Below are 13,530 nucleotides of genomic sequence, written 5' to 3' on the forward strand. Positions count from 1 at the left end.
AGGCTTCACTGAATCCACTGAAGTCATTTTGGAGGTGGTTTGGTCACCATGCCACCACGTGTCATGGTGACAGGGGCCCCTCAGGCTGCTCTTGCCCATCCCACCTGCTTGTGGATTGCCCGAGGGTCTCTGGCCCGGGAAGGAGACCCCAGGGAGCAGCTCTGCCCCTGCAGTCATTCCCATCCTGGAACCTTGGTTTAGCCTAGGATCTGGGGATGACACATGTCTTAGGCTCAGTGGAAGTGGTCACCCCAGGGCCTCTCAAAGGGGCTCCCGGGCTTCCCTGGTGGCGCAGTGGTTGGGAGTCTGCCTGCCAATGCAGGGGATGCAGGTTCGAGCCCTGGTCCGGGAAGATCCCACATGCCGCGGAGCAACTCGGCCCGTGAGCCACAATTGCTGAGCCTGCGTGTCTGGAGCCTGTGCTTGGCAATGAGAGGCCCGCGCACCGCGATGAAGAGTGGCCCCCGCACCACTATGAAGAGTGGCCCCCGCTTGCCACAACTAGAGAAAGCCCTCGCACAGAAACGAAGACCCAACACAGCCATACATACATACATACATACATACATTAAAAAAAAAAAGAATGTAAGCAGACAAGAATAGCATTAAAAAAGAAAGAAAGAAAGAAAGAAAGCCCTAGAATTAATTATAAAAAAAAAAAAAAGGGGCTCCCACTCCTGGCTCAGACCCCAGGCCCAGGTGAGGTAGGCTCCACTCCCGCTGAGGATGTTTCTTCTCCACTGTACCTCATCTTGGTGACTCTCCTCAGTGCCCACCCCCTGTGCAGGTCACCCTGCCCCTTGCCGTTTTCGTCCCCCTCTTCTTACATCTTTTGGGGTACCCATAGGGACAAGGATGAGGCCAGAGAGGCACCTAGATGTGAAATTTCAGCATCGGCTGCCTCTTGGGGTCTGAGGGTGAGTGTCTCCTGGCTAGTGTGGGCCCTCTCCCACCTCGTACAGCCTTGGCCCTGCTGCAGGTCTCGGCCCCAATCCGCAGTGTTCGGGCTCCGGGGAGATGGGTGGGTCTGAGGCGATGCAGGATGGCCACCCGCTTAACGTGGAACACTGCTGAAGACAGAGCACAGTTTTTGCAGCTCTCAGAGACTCCTGGTCCTGACTGTGGCCTTGAAAAGTCCTCAAGTCCATTCCTCTGCCTGAAATCAGGATTGTACCTGAACTGTTGTACAAATTTAACATCCTAGAGAAGCCACCTAACCCAATTTCCACCCATGAAGACCGCGTAGGGAAGAGGCTGGCGTGAGGACTCAGGAACCTCGGGTGTCGCTATCGTCACGAGCTACTTCAGTCTCTCTGGGATTCAGTCTAACGGTAAAATGCACAGGGGTTGGACCCAGTGCCTTTTCATTCTCTTCTCTCTGTGGCATTTTACGGTGTTTGGAGTCTGTTACTCTGGGAACAGTCAGTCCTGATAATAGGATGTTATCTGTAGGCAAAGCTCATTGCAGGCTGTGGCCGGCGTCCAGGGAGAGCACAGGTGTCCCAGGCTCTCCGCCAGCACTCGCCCCGGCAGTTGGTTTCTTATCATTAGTCCCCAGCAATGGAGACTGGAGGGGAGTGCTGGTGACCCCCAGAAGGACGCCAGGAATAGGCATCAAGTCCAGTTCTCAAGTTAACGATGCACTAAGAGATTCACGGACACCAAGAGCTTCCTCCACACTTGAGAGGCCTCCAGTGACTCCAAGAGCTGGCAATCGGTGAAGGTGGGGACCCCGAGCGAAGCAGTGCCCGAGGCTGAAATCAATCAAGCAGCGGTGCTTATGGAGTAACGCGTAGAATATAGATGCTTTTAATTGCTAATTGTTCTTGAGCCGCCTACCAAGATTTTTTTTTTTTTAATGTGGCCTAAATGTTCTCCTCACAGGCACAGTGAAGGAATTACAGTTTATTCACAGGCTGACATGCTGCTGATTGAAGTACAAAGAAGGGTAATCAAGGTTAGTTTTGTTTTTTTCATATGGCTTTTAACATTTACAAAGAAAATGATTTCAAGGGGTACACGCTAGAAAGAAACAAGCTGTACGCAGTTACCAATCAGTCAAATACTCGGATTACTAAGAATATCCCGCCCCACCCTCATCTTACCACCCCTCCCCCATAATCAGCATCTAAATGCAACAGGAATTACTCTTTTGTTCATGACTCTCAGGGGAGACTCCAGGACCCAGGCATGGGTAACTTCATTGAGACAAACATCCTTCCCTGACCCAGGCAGGGTCCCTCGCAGGATGCCCCCAGTTCAGATGAAATGAGCAGAAGTCTCTTTGTCTCCCATCCCTGTTCCCCAGAACTAGACTTGGGGGCCCCTCTATAGTGAGTTTTAATATGGGAGAAAGGTCAGCAAGTATGAGGACAGGAAATTGGACCCATGTGACAGCAAGCCCGCAGAATACCGGTTCTTTGAAGAATTCCTCTCTTGCTGGTGTATTGAGAAAATGGCCTTTTCCTGGAGTCCTGAGGCTCCAGTGATGTCTCTCGGGGCACCTTACAATGTCAGTGGGTTGACAGACCTGGGAAACTCAAGGTCACTGGTGATATAATGTGTTCAGAATGTCCTTGCATCATGGGGGATGGATAATGGTGTTTACGGCCTATGCCAGGGCAGAATCAAGCCACGATAACCCTTGAGAAACATCCTTGGGCTATTCCTAAGGACAGGCTTTCTTAAACCCCTCAGAGCACCGGTGAGCTCCAACATACAGGAAGAAGCCCTCCAGAGTCATCAACCAGCCTTCAGACTGAGGTCTATACCTTTTTAAGGTACGAGTGCCCACTGGGTCACATTTTAAACTCAGTTTTTTAGCCAAGCCTAACTTCATGATTCAGGACAAGATGTGTACGCAGGTGGCAATGTGACCTGTCTGCCCCACCCTTTCCTAAGTCCAACACCAGCCAATGGAACTATTCAGATCCTTCCATCGCTCCAAAGGAAACCAGGGTTCAGAGGAGCATACACAAACCAAGAAGAAAGTCAGAGAGCAGCAAGAAGGAGCTCTCTACAAAAAGCAGCCCTGCATCCTCGGCTTCGCTGCTGTTTTATTTTTTATTCTAATTATTTGTTTCCAAATGTAACTAATCTCTGCCATTTTCCCTGGGATGTAGCCCTGCTTCTGGTTCAGTGTCTTGGTTGGGGTGTGGTGGGGGGCACAGTTTCAGGCTTCTGCTTGAGCCTTTGTATCACGATTGTACTTGCTCCACAGATGGGGTCCTGCCGGCTGGGAGGTATATGCGTCCTAAGTACTCAGGGGCCGGCTAATGGATCTATGGGCTCAGTGATCCCCTGGTGAATGAATCTGGGCCAGGCCCACGCGCTCTGTGTATCTCCACTGTGACCACGGTGCTTTTGGGGTCCCTGGAGTCAGTGACAGCTCAGATCCCGTATCCAACAGACCTCAAAGTTCGAGGTTTTCTCCTCTCTAGTGTACAGTGACTACAGCACAGGGCTCTGTGTCCCTTTGGGGAAAGATTAGGGGAATTAGTACCACCTTAAAGACTTAAAGGATACGGGGTGGCGTCCCCAGTTCATCTCCACTTAACGCACCATATTGGAAAGAGCAGACGGCCACTGTGTATTCAGTCCCTATGTCATTCTTCTCTGGCTGCTCTTCCGCCACACAGGTCTCCTCAGTTTCTAAACACCCCTCCACATAACCTTTACAGTGTGCAGTTCCCTCTGCCTGGAATAGCTTCCCTCATCTCCAAGTCTTTCCATGGTACCTTCTTAGTGAGGCATCCCTGATCACCCTATCTAAAACTGTAACCCACCCAACGTGCCCTATCCTCTTTCCAGGCTTAATTTTTCTCCATAGCACTTAGCACCACCTAAAATTTTACTGTATTTATTAATTGATTCTGTTGCCAGAATCAATACTAGAATGGATGCTCCAAATGAGGACAGGACTCAGATGTTGTGCTGTTGACGGCTGGGTCTCTGGTACCTAGGAGGGAGCCCAGCATAGGGCAGGTACCCCTTAAATACTTGTTAAATACACGACTGAATGGATGAGTGATGTTGGCTTAACCCCCCTCCACCCCCAGGAGACCCAGCCTTTTCTGAATGCTTCCTGTCTCACTTCCTATTAGAGTCCCACCTCCACTGCCCACAACATGCCTTGACCATTTTCTCTTAGGTCCTGCAGGCCAAGCAATGTAATTGGAAACAGGAGTGTTTCATGCAGGTTCTATTTTTGTTTTGTCTTGAACTGGAGTGACCTCCAAAGAATCTTAATTTTTCATACTGACCAGAGTAAAAGCCGAATGATTCTTTTAATATCCCAATGAAATTATTTTGTTAGAAATTTGCTTAATGTTTTCACATCTATTTTCTTGGGTGAAATTGGTTTATAGATCTCCTTCTTTTGTGTTATCCTCTACCTTGGATGGGATTTAATGTTCATTGTTACGTTATTTTCCCAACTATTAAATTGACTTTCTCTCCCCCTTCCCTCATCCCACCAACCCAGGAACTATGTCATGGCACAGGAATTACTGGAGGTTTGAAAGAACTCGCTCATGAAACTCTCCAGGCCCAGAGTCATTTTTGCAGGCAACTATGAATAATTTCTAGTCCTCTATGCACATTAGTCTATTTGGGCATTACAGATTTTATTATAGTAATTTTGATCACTTAATATTTTCTGCAAAAATCATACACTTCACCCATCTTTTTCAGTTGAGCTCTACAAGAGCATGTTAGCAATTTTTAAATTTCCTGTATCTGTTTTTATACCCTGCATTTCATATCTAATTTTAGTTCAGATAAATATTCTTTTCTTCTAGATTACCTACTAGAAGTTTGTTTTATACTGTTGTTTTTCAGAGACCCATTTCTTTGATGTTTTACTCTTACTATATTTTTCTCCTAATTCATTAATGTCTCCTTTTGTCGTTTCTTTATTCTATTTTCCTTAAGATCACCTTATTCTTTTTTTCTACCTTCTTTAAATGAATCTTTAACTTCATTTATTTTCTCTTATAAATAAAAAAAGCATTTAAGGCTATGACTATAGTATTAAAAGCACCCTATAATTTTCTATATGTAGTGTTACTTCCTAAAAGTCATATAATAAAGAACTTGTCTGGTCTTTGTCCTGGGTTCCTGGGATGGAGCCTTTAAACCATTGGAAGTTCCCGAGGGATGTCTGAGTCTTTGTTATTCATAATGAGCACTGGACTATACCTGAGTTTATGCTAAGGAGGTGACTCAGGTGGGAGCTGGTCTTGCTGGAAAGACCAACCATGTGATCAGAGGATTTTAGCTTTGAGCCATGAGATATCAGCCAGCCCAACCTCCTGACTCCGGGTAGGGAAGGGGGAATAGAGATTGAGTTCAATCACGTGAGCAATGCAATCAATCATGCTAGGTAATGAAACCCCAATAAAAACTCTGAATGCTGAGGCTTGGGTGAGCCTCCCGGTGGCTGTGCCGGGACCGTGGTGCATCCTGGCTCCACAGGGAGAGGGCGCCAGAGCTCTGTGTCGGGACCTCACCCTATGTGTCTCTTCACTGACTGGTCTTGATTTGTATCGTTTAGAGTAAAACTGTAATAATAAGCATAGCACTTTCCTGAGTTCTGTGAGTCATTCCAGTGAATTATTGAAGCTGAGGGGGTCGTAAGAGCACCCCTGGATTGTAGCCAGTTGGTCAGAAGTGCAGGTGGCCTAGGGACCCCCAAAATGTGCCTGGCATCTGACACGAGGGCAGTCTTATTGGGGATCATGCCCCAAACCTGTGGAGAGGGTGCAGCTCCGGATGGTTTGTGTCAGAAATTCACTGCAGCACTGCAGTTTATATGTTATTTAATATTTTATTTTTTTAACACAAGTATATAATTCAATCTCTTTGCTCTAGTCATTTGACATTCCTTCTAGATCTTAAGATATAATTCAAAACAATTATGGGGTGTTGTTTTGTTTTTTGCTTGCTGTTGCTGTGAACAAAGAGGAGCAGAGGTGCTCCAATCCACCAGTACATAATCCAATGATCATTTCATCAGTCATAACTCTCTGTAGTTATTCAAACAAGTCATGGTTTCAACTTCTTTCTGACTATATCTCCTTTATTTTTTACACTGTGTGTATGTGTGCTGATTTGATGGTAGGCATGAAGTTCCTGGATATGAGGTTAATCTATAAAGTTGTTAATTCAATAAAAAATGATTGAGGTTCTCTCCTGTGGCCAAAGAAAGACATGCCTGGAGAGCAGATGAAAACCATTTTCTATTAAATTGCTATTATTCCTCTGCATGCATTACTTGGTGCTTCAGTGTGAGAACGCTCACACAGTACTTGGTTGGAGTGGCAGAGGTCTCCAGAAAGCAGGGTAGACTAGTGCAGCAATCGATGCTTCTATTTTTTAGGAAAGGTCCTTCTTAAAAGAAAATATGGTCAGAGTGGAAATGTAACAGCTGTGGCAAGCACACCTGAAATCAGGCAAATCACCTTGAGAAAGAGTGCTCCAAAGGTAGGCAATGAATGGGGCGAAGGATCCTGTCTGATTAGTCATTATTTTCTGAATGGGTCTTTCCCACCCTCTTAGTCTGGGAGATTATATCTGAGATGCTATGAGAACCCAGCAGCCTGAATCATAGTCGCTGACAATTAGAGCAACTTCAATTTCTTTAAGCTGTGAGAGGTGCAAAGAAAAAGAAAAGGAGCAGAGACAAGCAGAGTGGGCCCTCTGGAAATAAAAAAAACAAAAATGGAAATCAACATCTAATATCAAGGGAAAATGGCCACCATATAAATATACAACTATTCTTCCTGGAATTCTTTCTTTTCTAGAATAAATACATTTCCTCAAACAGTTATACAGGGATTAAAAAATAAAATATTAGAACCCAACTGACAGGCTAATGAAATTGGCACCAGTGATTCTTTTTTTAACCCACAGCATAACATCCAGCAAATGGAATCTGTGGTCCTTAATAATGATTTATATTTTTTATAATATGATAATAACCAGCTATTAACGGTGATTTACATTTTTGCAACATGATCTCAACTGGCTGTAATATAATGAATATATTTTAAAACCCACAAAAGTTTAGGAGCCAGAATACAGCACATAAGTTGTATTCACAGCCAGTATCCTGCACAAAATATCTTGATTCATCACATACCACAAGAGGAGTTAAAAGGCCTTTGGCTGGAACCTCCATCTTCCAGTAATTCACCAAAATTACAGGCACAAGGGAAAGAGAAGAGGAACGTGTTATATGTTCTCTAGGCCTTTAGAAAGCCTGGAGTTGTTTCTTTGGCCATGTACATGCGAATTTGCCAGAAAGGTGATACTGCAGATGTCAAGGGAAGGGCACGGTTAAAAACGCATGCCCCACCACTGCTCCCATCGGCATGCCTTTGGTGTCGTTGAAAACCAACAAGGGCAAGATTTTTGCCAAGAGAATCAATGTACATTCTGCGCACATGAAGCACTCCCAGACCTGAGATAGCTTTCCGAAACACATGAAGGAGAATGACCAGAAAAAGAAGGAAGATAAAGACAAAGGTACCTGCATTCAACTGAAGCCCAGCCTGCTCCACCCAGAGAAGCCCACTGTATGAGAACCAGCAGAGGGGCGTCTGAGCTGCTGGAACCTATTCCCTAGGAATTTATGAGAAAAGAAAAAAAAAAGGCTATTAGGTATCAAGGAAATCACAATATAAATTTCTCTGTTAAAGACCACCTGTTACATATTTCTGTGTTCTATAAGGCCAATGTATACATCTGAAAAAGCAATAAAGCAAAATTAGGGATGACAATCTTTTATGAAAATTGAGTCAAAACAAGGGTCTTGTCCACCTCGTCTTTGACAATACTCAAGGCCCCGTAACTCCACTGACATGCACTGTGGTTTTCAATCAGTGTTAGGCAAAGGGCCCCTTTGAAGATCTGATAAGTTAAAAAACTCTCCCCAGAAAAAAAAAAACACATGTAAGTCACTTTTAAAAAAACAATTTCAGGGGTTCATGACTCCCCTCAAGCCCATTAAAGGATCTTAGATTAAGAAGTGAATCCACAGAGCATAGCCATGAGTTATAGGTTGGAAAAACTTTAAATTAAGACTTGGCCAATAGCTTTTGGCTTCAGAAAAATTTCTCAATGATGAGCCTCTAAAACATTGATTTTTAATCTGTACAGCTTCCTGGCGAGCCAGGAAGAATGTATATCACCAGAAGAATGTACAACATCATTGAATAAAAATCCAATTAAAGTTCTGGAGACCATGCCAGAAAGGAGGACACACCACTGAGAAAAGTACTGGCAACTGAGAGTCTTACGTTTCCACTTCCAAGAACAATGACTAAGGTGACTCCAGATGACTGTGCTTCTGCAGAAAACAACCAGAAGACTGAACATAATACACAGAGCAACTACCTGAAAGGACTGGAGAGTAACAAGAAGCAAATGACCTCCAGTGAAGAATGCAAGCTCTCCTTGAAGAAGGCACAAGGGAGCCACAGCAGCTGGTCTCATCTGCCCAGATTTTAGCCCAGGGCTAAGAGAAGCCTGCGGTGCACTCAGAGGCAGTGGCGGGGTCGGGGTGGGCGGTGTCATGGCAATACTAGAAAATATGTTGATAGTATATCATATAAATATGATAATGAAAATACACATATCAAAATTTGTGAGATGTAGGCAAAATAGGGTATACAGGGAAATTCAGAATTTTAAATGCCTATGTGGGAAAAGAAAAAAGGTCTAAAACTCAATGATCTAAGCTTCTACTTTAAGAAACTACAAAAAGAAGAATAAATTATACCCAAAGCAAACAAAAGGAAGAATAAAGAGTAGAAATCAATAAAACTGAAAACAGAAAATAATAGAGAATATCAGTAAACCCAAAACCTACCCTTTGAAATAAATCCAAGAAAACTAAAAAACTTCTAGCTAGAGTGATGAAGAAAATGGAAGACACAAATTCCCAGTATTAGGAATGAAAGAAGGAGCCTCACCACATGCCCTTCAGACACTAAAAGGATAATAAGAGACTATTATGAACAATCTAATGCCTACAAGTTTGACAATCTAGATGAAATAAACACATTCCTTAAAAGAAACAATTTACCAAAAGTGGCTTAAGAAAACTTGACAGACCTATATAAATTAAGGAAATTGAATCCACAATTAAGAACCTCCCCACATAGAAAACTTCAGATACAGATGGCTTCACTGGTAAATTCCATCACACATGTAAGGAAGAAATAATACCAGTCTTAAAAAAACTTTTTCAGAAAATAGAAGAGGGAGCATTTCCCAGCTCATTTTATGATGCTAACATTACCTTGATTACAAAATCAAAGACATCACAAGGGAAATGCGGAGCAATATCACTCATGAACACAGATATAAAAATTCTCAACAAAATATTAGAAAATAAAACCCAACAGGATTCAAAAAGGATACTACTATACATCATGTTCAAGTAAGGTTCATCTCAGAATGCAAGGTTGGTTTAACATTAGAAAATCAACCAATGTAATTCACCACATTAATAAAATATAGGAGAACCACATAATTATTTCAATAGATGCAGAAAAAAAATCTGATAAAAATCAACACTCATGATAAAATCTCTCAGCAACTAGGAATAGGAGTCTTCCTCATCTGATTAATGTCATCTATGAAAAATCTACAGCTAACATTATATTCAGTGGTGAAAGATTTCATGTTTTCTATCTAAAATTAGAAACAAGGCAAAGCAAAGATACCCACTCTCACTATGTTGATTTAACTTTGTACTGTAAGGCCCAGGTAGTGAATAAAGCAGGAAAAAGAAATAAAAGGCAGATTGGAAAGGAAGAAGTAAAACTGTCTTATTTGTTGACAATATGATTGTGAATGCAGAAAACTCTAGGGAATTCAGAAAAAAGCTAAGAAAGTCAATTTAGCAAGTTTGCAGTATACAAGGTCAAAACACAAAAGCTAATTGTATTTCTATATAACAGCAAGAAACAATTTAAACAACTCAATTTATAATGTCATTAAGAAAATTAAAACACTTCGGGATAAATTTAACAAAATAAGAATCACACACTGAAAGCTACAAAATATTTAAAGAAAAATTAAAGAAGACTTAAATAAATGGAGGGATATACCAGGCTCATGGATTGGGGGACCAAACATTATTATGATGTCAATCTCCCCTAATTGATCTAATATAATTCAAGATAATTTAAAAATTTATATGGAAATGCAAAAGAACCAGCATAGCCAAAACAATTTTGAAAAAGAACAAAGCTGGAAACCCATATTGATCTGATTTTACGACTTGCTATAAAGCAATTATTAATCAACATAATGCCATAAGGATAGACATATCAACGGAACAGAGGGTCCAGAAATAGACCCACACTTATATGGTAAATTAATTTTTGTAAAAATGTCAAGGACATTCAAGAAAGTCTTCAACAAATGGTGCTGGGGCAACTGGCCATCTGTAGGGGGGAAAAAAAGGAAGTGTTGACAAGGATGTGGGGCAACTGGATGTTCATTTGTTGCTGTTGGGAATACAAAATAGAACAGCCACTTTGGAAAAACATACACAGTACCTTATGAAGTTAAATATATATTTCACTCCCAGAGAAATGAAAACGTAAGTCTACACAACAGTGTGTATATAAATGTTCATAGCAGCACTATTTGTAACAGCCAAAAGTGGAAGCAACCCAAATGTCTGTTAACTGGTGAATAGATAAATTGTTTACCCATGGGTAGACTATGGTATACTGCTCAGCAACAAAAAGGAACAAATCACAGTATAACATGGATGAATCTTAAAACTGTTAGGCCAAGTGAAACGCTTCAAATACAAATGGCTGCATACTATATATTTCCATTTATGTAGAATGCTAGACAAGGCAATGCTCTAGTGACAGAAATATCAGTAGTTGGCTGGGGTCGGGGTGGGGGAGGGATTAATTAATTTTAGGGTAAGGGAATTGTTCTGTATCTTGATTGTAGTAGAGGTTACATGATTGTTTGAAATTATTAACATTCAGCAAATTTTTCACTTAAAGTAACTGTATGTAAATAATTTAAAATAGGAGTGCTTGATTCTGATTGTGGGTCACAGACATTATAATAATGGAAAGAGGACTGGCTGTGTTGTCTAGAGACCTGTGTTGTAGGCTTGACTTGGCTTCTTAAGCATTATCTAATTTGGAATAATTCACTTAACCTTCCTGAGCTTCCACTCCAAATACAAAATAGCAAAAAAACATACTGTCTTTGTCTTCCTCACAGGGACATTTGTGAGGGCAAAGTTAAAAGGCGTTGGATACTAAAACTGTGAGCTATTATCCAGGAGCAATGAGTAGCTAGCAGCATACCAGCACTCTCATCCAGGACAACTAGAGCTAGGCAAAATACAGAAATTATTTATTAATTTATAAATTATTAAGTAATTACAAATTATTATCTCTGTAGACAACAGAAAGGTTCTGAGGTAACAAGAAATAAAGGGGCTAAGATTCCTGTACTAGTTTTCTATTGCTGCTGTTACCAACCAACCACAAACTGGGTGGCTTAAGACAACACACTTATTACCTTGCAGTTACACGGAAGTCTGAAAACAGTCTCACTGGGATAAAGAAGATGTCGGCAGGGCTGGGTTCCTTTCTGAGGCTCTAGGGGAGAATCCATTTTCTTGCCTTTTCCAGCTCCTAGAAGCTATTCACATTCTTGGGCTCATGGTCCTCTTCTTCCATCTTCAAAGCCAGCAATGCAGCATCTCTCCGACCCTTCTTCCATCATCACATCTCTCCCTGACCCCAGCCAGGAAAGGTTTACTTCTAAAGACTCATGTGATTAGAATGGACCCATCCAGAGAATCCAGGATAATCTGTCTCCCTGTATCAAGGTCTTTAATTCATTCACATCTGAAAAGACCCTTTTACCATGAAAGTAATGTATTTACAGGTCTGGGGATTAGGATATGGACATCTCTGGGGAGCCATTATTCTGTCTGCCACAACTCCAGAGAGGGAAGAACCCCACAGAGCCCCTTTTATCCTGGGATCATTTGCCAATTCTACACTCTGCCAAGAGCCTGAGAATTTAGGCTTTGTACCCACAAAGGGCATCTGCTAGGGGACACAGAAATGAGCAGAGCATTTATAACAGAGACTTGGGGACCCTAAGTAAATGGCTACTTTTCATCTTAGCACATTTGATGAATATGGGATCTGCGTAGGTCAGGGTGCTAAAACCCTAAGTGGAAAGCCTCTGAAATGCAGAGCACTGTTTTTCATCAGTTTTGTGAGCAGAGATTAAAAGTTCAACCTATTTCAGGAGGAAAGGCCTCATAGAATTTTATTTTTGTCTGTTGAAGACGGAGAACTTTAACAGAGAACTGGAATCCATAAAAAAGAATCAAATGGTTATTTTAGGACTACAAAAGTACCACACTTAAAATTAAGAATGCATAATAAGATGTGTTTAACAGCAGACTAGACAAGCAAAAGGATAAGATTAGTAAATAAGAGAAGAGGTTGACAGAAAATATCCACATAGAAATACAGATATTTAAAAGAACGGGAAGATACAGAAAAGAGCCTTAGAGATATGTGGGGTGCAATAAATGGTCTAAAATTTGTGTAATTCAAAAGGAGAGAGTCTAGGGAAAAAAAGAAAGAGATAATAACAAAACTGATGAAAGTATCAACCTAAGATTCAAAGAGCTCTGTGAACCCCAAGCACAATAAATACAAAGACAACCACACCAGGGCACATTACAAACTGCTGAAAATCAAATAAAAAGAGAAAAATCACAGAAACAGTTGTGGGGGGAGGGGAACACATTACCTTCAGAGGAGCAACAATTGCACTGACAGCTGATTTCTCAGGAGAAACTATAGAAGCCATAAGACAATTGAATGAAACTGTAAAATGTTTAGAATTAGACATTCTATGTCCAGGGAAATTAGAATTCTATGTCCAGGGAAAAGGATTCTTCAAAAATAAAAGGAGACCCAAAGGTATACATTAAATATGTGCAATTTTTAAATATATCAATTGTACCTCAATAAAGCTTTAAAAAAAGGAAAGGCGAATAAATACATTTTCTTGCCAATAAAAACTGAGAAGATTCATCATGAGAAATCATGAACTAAAAGAAAAAAGAGTTCTTCAAGCAGAAGAAAAAAAAATCCCACAAGGAAACATGGGATTTCAGGAAGAAATAAAGAGCAACAGAAACAGCAAATATGTAGGTAAACATAAATGAATATCAACATATACACTAACAATGATTTGTGGGGTTTATATGTATATAAAATTAAATACATGACAATAGTAACACAAAATATGGGAGGATGTTAATGAAATTAAAGTGTTCTAAGGTTAACATTCTTGGAAAAGTAGAAAAAATTAATAATTTTAGTATGACGGTAATAAGTTAAGGATGGATGTTGTGATTTCCAGGGTAAGTACTAGAAGAAGAGGTCATAATGCATAACACAGTAATAAAGAGAAAAATAGAATACTTAAGCCTCCTTTCTGTCCATAAAG

The sequence above is a fragment of the Balaenoptera ricei genome, chromosome 2 (assembly GCF_028023285.1).
Source record: "Balaenoptera ricei isolate mBalRic1 chromosome 2, mBalRic1.hap2, whole genome shotgun sequence".
NCBI classification, from domain to species: domain Eukaryota; kingdom Metazoa; phylum Chordata; class Mammalia; order Artiodactyla; family Balaenopteridae; genus Balaenoptera; species Balaenoptera ricei.